This window comes from Bos mutus, chromosome X (assembly GCF_027580195.1).
Source record: "Bos mutus isolate GX-2022 chromosome X, NWIPB_WYAK_1.1, whole genome shotgun sequence".
Taxonomy (NCBI): domain Eukaryota; kingdom Metazoa; phylum Chordata; class Mammalia; order Artiodactyla; family Bovidae; genus Bos; species Bos mutus.
In genome coordinates, this window is record NC_091646.1 from 114,389,340 (window position 1) to 114,396,566 (window position 7,227).

The window sequence follows — 7,227 nt, forward strand, 5'->3', positions numbered from 1 at the left end:
CTTCCAATTCAATGAAATTTGGTCCTATTTATAAGTCTGCATTTTAGCCCCCTCTCGTATCTAAGAATACACTGTAAATATTGCTTTGGAGAGATGAAAGAAAAAAAAGTAACTAAATCCTTCTTTTTTATAGAATTGAATACAAATAAAATGCTTATATATGCACACAATAGCAAGTAGGACTAACCATTTGGTTTAATTATATATTCCAGATTTTTTAAAGTGTGCTTTAACTTTCAATTAGTATTCTAGAATCTGAGAGCATACTTCCTGTGATAGTGAATGGAAGGAATTCTGGAATCCGAAGAAGTCTTTCTTGACGTCTCATCTCTAATCACAAAGAACACATAATGCTCAGTGAACACAATTATAAACTAACTTAGATAAAGAATGTCCAGGGAATTATTTATTGAAAATCAGTGTGCCTGGTTACAGTGGACAATACCGATTGGAAGTAGATCTATGTTTAGCATGTATAATGAATTAGGTGAGATATTCCATTTACAGGCAACATTATCACACTATTTCTTTTATCTCCAGAAATGTTCTAATCTGTTTACAAGATTGTTCAGAATCATGTTCTATAAATTCTAATACTCAGGCAGAGGGGGCAGTGGTGGAGGGGTAAAGAAACTTTCATCTAAACAAAAATCCTCTCACCCAGTTTTGCTCAACTCCAGTTAGGGTAATTGGTAAAATTTTCTTTTAAATGCTTTTATAAGATCTCAGAGAGATGGCAGAGATTAAGCATGTGGAAGTCATTAATGGATGATAGAAGAACTGACTGAAGGATAATTTCTATATTATAAATATTATATTCATAAGCAAAATACATAGAACATCTCACCTCAGTGTCCTAAAATTTAAGATTCTAAAATCTGGCAGAGGAACCAGAGATCAAATTGCCAACATCCGTTGGATCATAGAAAAAGCAAGAGAATTCCAGAAAAACATCTACTTCTGCTTCACTGACCACGCTAAAGCCTTTGACTATGTGGATCACAACAAACTGTGGATAATTCTTCAAGAGATGGGAACACCAGACCACCTTACCTGCCTCCTGTGAAATCTGTATGTGGGTCAAGAAGCAACAGTTAGAACCGGACATGGAACAACGAACTGGTTCCAAACTGAGAAAGGAGTACATCAAGGATGTATATCGTCACCCTGCTTATTTAGCTTATATGCAGAGTACATCATGCGAAATGTCAGACTGGATGAGGCACAAGCTGGTATCAAGATTACCAGGAGAAATATAAATAATCTCAGATATGCCGATGACACCACCCTTATGGCAGAAAGTGAAGAGGAATTAAAGAGCCTCTTGATGAAGGTGAAAGAAGAGAGTGAAAAAGCTGGCATAAAACTCAACATTCAAAAAATAAAGATCATGGCATCCGGTCCCATCACTTCATGGCAAATAGATGGGGAAACAATGGAAACAGTGACAGACTTTATTTTGGGGGGCTCCAACATCACTGCAGATGGTGACTGTAGCCATGAAATTAAAAGATGCTTGCTCCTTGGAAGAAAAGCTATGACCAACCTAGACCGCATATTAAAAAGCAGAGACATCACTTTGCCGACAAAGGTCCATCTAGTCAAATCTATGGCTTTTCCAGTGGTCTTGTATGGATGTGAGAGTTGGACTGTGAAGAAAGCTGAGTGCCGAAGAATTGATGTATGGATGTGAGAGTTGTATGTAAAGTAAACAGTTGGATGTAAAGAAAACAGCGCTGAAGAATTGATGCTTTTGAACTGTGGTGTTGGAGAAGACTCTTGAGAGTTCCTGGGACTGCAAGGAGATCAAATCAGTCAATCCTAAAGGAAATTTGTCCTGAATGTTCATTGGAAGGACTGATGCTGAGGTTGAAACTCCAATACTTTGGCCACCTGATGCAAAGAACTGACTCATTGAAAAAGACCCTGATGCTGGGAAAGGTTGAAGGCAGGAGGAGAAGGGGATGACAGAGGATGAGATGGTTGGATGGCATCATGGACTCAAAGGACATGAATTTGAGCAGGCTCTGGGAATTGGTGATGGACAGAGAAGCCTGGCATGCTGCAGTCCATGGGGTTGCAAAGAGTTGGACATGACTGAGGTCGATGTGATAAGTTTGATTAGCTTTCTGTGACTGTGGTTTTCATTCTGTCTGCCCTCTGATAGAGAAGGACAAGAGGCTTATGGAAGCTTCCTGATGGGAGAGACTAACTGTGGGGGAAACTGGGTCTTGTTCTGATGGGTACGGCCATGCTCAGTAAATCTTTAATCCCATTTTCTGTTGATCTCTGGTGGCTCAGAGGGTAAAGCGTCTGCCTACAATGCGGGAGACCCAGGGTCAATCCCTGGGTCAGGAAGATCTCCTGGAGAAGGAAATGGCAACCCACTCTACTACTTTTGCCTGGAAAATCTCATGTACAGAGGAGCCTGGTAGGCTACAGTCCATGGGGTTGCAAACAGTCAGACACAACTGAGCGACTTCACTTTTCTGTTGATGGGCGGGGCTGTGTTCCCTCCCTGTCGTTAGACCTGAGACCAAACTATGGTGGAGGTAATGAAGAAAATGGCGACCTCCTTCAAAAGTGTGTCTGAACTGACTGAAAATTGAGCCTGCCATCAGCAAAGAGAGTTTTATCATCATCACCATCACTATCATCATTATCATCTTGATTGTCGTTATCATGGAGTATTTTTTTATGTGCCAGGCATAAAGTTAAGCATTTTACTCTCAATAGCTCATTTAATACTTACAAAGACCCTATAAGGTAGATACCATTATTCTCCTTTTACAAGGGACCAAACTAAGTCTTAGAGCAGCTAAATATATACCACTAAACTCCAAATTGTGCTATTTATCCAGTTATCTGCCACTATGGAGCAAGCAACCTTCAGTGTTTTTAATGTGGCATTCTTCCGAAGATAACACATCTAAGGTTTGAAGCATGCAAGAAACATTTGTAGGCTGAAGGGCAACCCTCTTCCAACACAGAACATGAAAGAGATATCCAAATGTGATTTAAGATCCTTTTACCACTACTCGACTAGTCAAGAAGCAACTATTTTTACATTATCATGATTCCTGCTTTCCAAATTTGTAGAAGTGGCGCACAGACAGACCAGGGCACAAAATAAAAAGTTCTCTCTTTTCACCCACCCTTTGTTACTACAGTAAGTGGTAAAGCTGATTTTCCTACTTTGACATCAAAATGGTAAAACAACACAGAGGTTGTGATGCAGATTCTGAAACAGAATTTCTTCAGTTCTTCTAGATCCCGGCTATACAACTTGCTACCTGTATGCCTTGGGAAGTTACTTAACCTGACTGTACCTTTTCCCTGACTGCAAAACGGTGATACAAATAATATCCTACTTCATAGGGTTGTAGTAGAGATTAAAGGAGATGTTACATGGAACACAGAGAACTATGCAATAAATCTGAGTGTGTATTATTATCTGATTAATAGCATTCATTTCTTATTCACCAAGAAACTGTCCCCTGGAAGTGATCATTGGGCCTTTGCTATCTTTAAAACCACTGGCTTCCAACTCTATCTCCCCATGATAATAAACTCCTTAATGGTGGGGGCCATTTTCTATCTTTTTATACCTCCTAGTCCCTGGCACAATTGCCTTTTAATGTAAAATAACTCCATAATGTCTTATTCCATTAAGAAGGTACCAGTGACAGGGAAGACCTTTTATTTTGTACCCTGATCATCTTTATACTAGTTTTACAAGTTTCAAAGGCTAGAGTCATGACAATATAAACATAACTATTGTACTTGACTGATGATGCAAGTTGAAAAGGATCTTCAAATCACTTTAAAGCATCTTATATACTTGGTGTTACCTTGAAGGAAAGATTTTGTTTCAATCTAGTCAATGTTTACTGCTAATTAACATCTTGCATTTTTAAAAATGTCTTAAAAATAACACCCAAGTTAAGAACACAATGTTGCTGACCTTATATTAGCAATTAACCCAACTGAATGGAGAATAGAATCTGGGCATAATTATATGAGTCTTTAGGGATATGAGTGATGACAGGTACAGGATGCATGAGAGTGACCCAGAGGAATGTAGTTCTTGACCAAGTCTTTTGTTTACACATGTATTATAAACACAAGAAAGGAGAAAGCATGGATTCTGTAGAAACCACACATTAATTTGGTGTTCATAATGTTAACCTGAAAACAAATGCCTGGTCCTGGCTTTGCAGACTGAGATGTGTGGGGAGATACTGTGTCAAGCTGGTGACGGGTCTGTCATCTCTGAAAGTCACCTAGTCAATGAGGTCATATCAAAACATCCATCTTAAAGGGCTAATACAATCAGAAAAACATTTGGAAAGCCTTTCACTGGTCAGCAGCAGAAAATAGTGGTCAACTTGGTAAATACCTAAGCTTTCTTCCAAGGGGCTCAAAAGTTCTATTTATATCCAGATAACACAGAAATCTCAAAGCTCTCTACTGTAAACATTCACCCTCAGGCACACGCTAAAATAGCACTTGGTGGTTTTTTTTTTTTTAAGTCCTGTTGGAAGCCACATTATTATAGTGACTCTTGTTTACTCTGATTATTTCCTAAGATGGGCATCATTGTCTGTGCCCATCAAATGCCTAAGAATCAAGGCTTACAGACATCACTCTTCCACCACCACTCCATTATCAGGCAAGCATTACTCAGGGTTACCACTTAAGTGTGAGGGTATCTCTACCTTTAACGAACTGGGATGTCCTTTATGTCTATGTCCCATGAGGGAGAGAGAGGGACTATGTGTTAAACAAAAAACATGCACACACATATTTATACACGTGTGTGTATGTGTGTGTATGTGTATGAAAGTGAAGTTGCTCGGTCATGTCCAACTCTTTGCCACGCTATGGACTGTAGATCTCCAGGCTCCTCTGTCCATGGGGTTTTCCAGGTAAGAATACTGGAGTGGGTTGCCATTTCCTTCTCCCGGGGATCTTCCCAACTCAAGGACAGAACTCTGGTCTCCCGCATTGCAGGCAGACTCTTTACCGTCTGAGCCTCCAGGAAATACACACACACACACACACACACTCACACACTCACACACATATATATATCATGTCCTAAACCTGTACTAGGCACTACGTGTGTGTGTGTAGCTTATGTATATTCCATATATGTGATATATACAGTATAATTCTTACAATTGCTCAGCCAAAAAATTAATGTATCATTTTTTTAAAAAACTGAAGTAGAGTTAATTTACAATGTAGTGTTAGTTTCAAGTGTACAGCAAAGTGATTCAGTTATACACACATACATATATATACATATATATATTCTCTTTCAGATTCTTTTTCATTAAAGTTATTATATTTTTTCTTACTGCCTCTTTGATCAGGTCTTTATTCAAAATCAGCTGTCCAAAATGATTTGACCTTTACATGATAAACAAATTGAAGTTTATGCAGCAGCCTTCTTTTCCTCTATGGTGGGTTTCTTTCCTGTGGGCTTCTTTTTAGCTTCTGGTTTCTCGGTCCTTGCAGCTTTTATACCCACCTGTCTTCTTCCCCTCCTTAATGCCAACAGCCTTCTTTCCTGTGTTTCCCACTACAGGCTTCTTGCCTCGAACCCTCCTCTGATCTGATTTGGCTTCTAGTGCTGCTGCTGTCCTATCCATCCAAATTTTGTGGTTCTTGGCATGATTTTTGCATATGGGGTTAGCTTCAACATGATTGTCAGGTTTTTCAGTGGCTTCTTCTTTAGGACTCTGTGATGAATCTTATTGCATGGTGTTTGGAGGGCTCTTTAGATTTCTGGCTTTTCAAGATCCTGCTAAGGTCTATATTGAGCATCTTGTGCATGGGGGAGGTTGTGGTGACTCTTGAGGGAGGCTGCTTTATGTCAAGTGTCACACAGCTCATCTAACTTGCAGAAAGCATTTCCTGTCCAAATGCAGAAACATCCCACATGACTACCAGGAGCAAGTTTCAAAATGTTCAGTTTGCTTGCATTAAGCAGAGTAACTCCAGGGACATTTCTGAAGGCCTTGATGATACCACCATCCTCATTATCAGTGATGGAAGGTCCTGTGTGCTGGATATGGTGATGGTTTTTCATCTAACCTTTGGCAGCTTTCATTCTCTGAGAGGCATAGAGCTTTTTTATATCATTTCAGACCTTAAGTCTCTTGAGACACAAAACAGCCTCCATGGTCTTCTTGTAGCCTTCAACCACCAAAGAAAGTTCAGGAGCTTCCTCTAGATGATAACCTTTAGCCATGACCAGCATTGATAAGGCACTCGCAGCCAGTGCAGAGCAAGTGGCATATCACTTCTGTGCTGTATTCACTCTGAGGTGCCAACATCACCAGGTCTTGGTTGGCACAAACATGCAATCCCCACAACACCTGTTTCCAAAAGCACCCTGGCCAGAACGGTGAATCCTGCTACCTCGAACCCTGGGGATTTGAGCCACAGATCTGCCAGTACCCCAAGAATCAGCACTGATTTGATCACCTGATAATTCACAGACAGCATAGGGCTGTTTGTTATTTTTGCACACGTTAGTGTGGACAAAGTTAACAATATCTGGTCAAATGAGAGCCTTGAACACAGCAGGCAAAATGACTTTTTTGCCAGAGGACTCTTCCCTTTCGGAGTACACTGATATCCGTGGATGAGCACACACCATGGTGAGGAGAGGAGAAGGCCACACTCCTCTCAATCTGGTGGCTCCCACAGGAAAAGCAGGTTATCATAACATATTGAGTACAGTTCCAGGTGCTAAAACACTAGGTCCTTGTAGTTTATCTATTTTATATGTAGTGGTGTGTATCTGTTACTCCCAAGCTCCATATTCATCCCTCCTCCTCTTCCCCTTTGGTAACCATAAGTTTGTTTTTGAAGCCTATGAGTCTGTTACTGTTTTGTACATAAGTTCATTTGTATCATTTTCTTAGATTCCACATATAAGTGATATATGATATTTACCTTTGTCTTTATATTTATCTTACTTCACTTAGTATAATAATCTCTAGGTCCATCCATGTTGTTGCAAATGGCATTATTTCATTCTTTTTTTTTTTAACTAATGCATCATTCTTGATAACTCTCTTCTTCTTTTGATGCCTCTCCTATCTTATACCTCACAATGGATTCATCAGAAAGTATGATCAGCCTGGTCTTCATAATATACCTGGAATCTGACCACATGTCTCTACATTTACTGCTTCCACTCTGGTCTTATCT

The 7,227-nt window shown here is 39.8% G+C and overlaps 1 pseudogene; it reads right to left on the bottom strand.

The window, feature by feature from the left end:
* Positions 1 to 5,440: 5,440 nt before the first annotated feature.
* LOC102279388 (large ribosomal subunit protein uL4 pseudogene) lies at positions 5,441 to 6,706 on the bottom strand (annotated as a pseudogene).
* Positions 6,707 to 7,227: the final 521 nt, after the last annotated feature.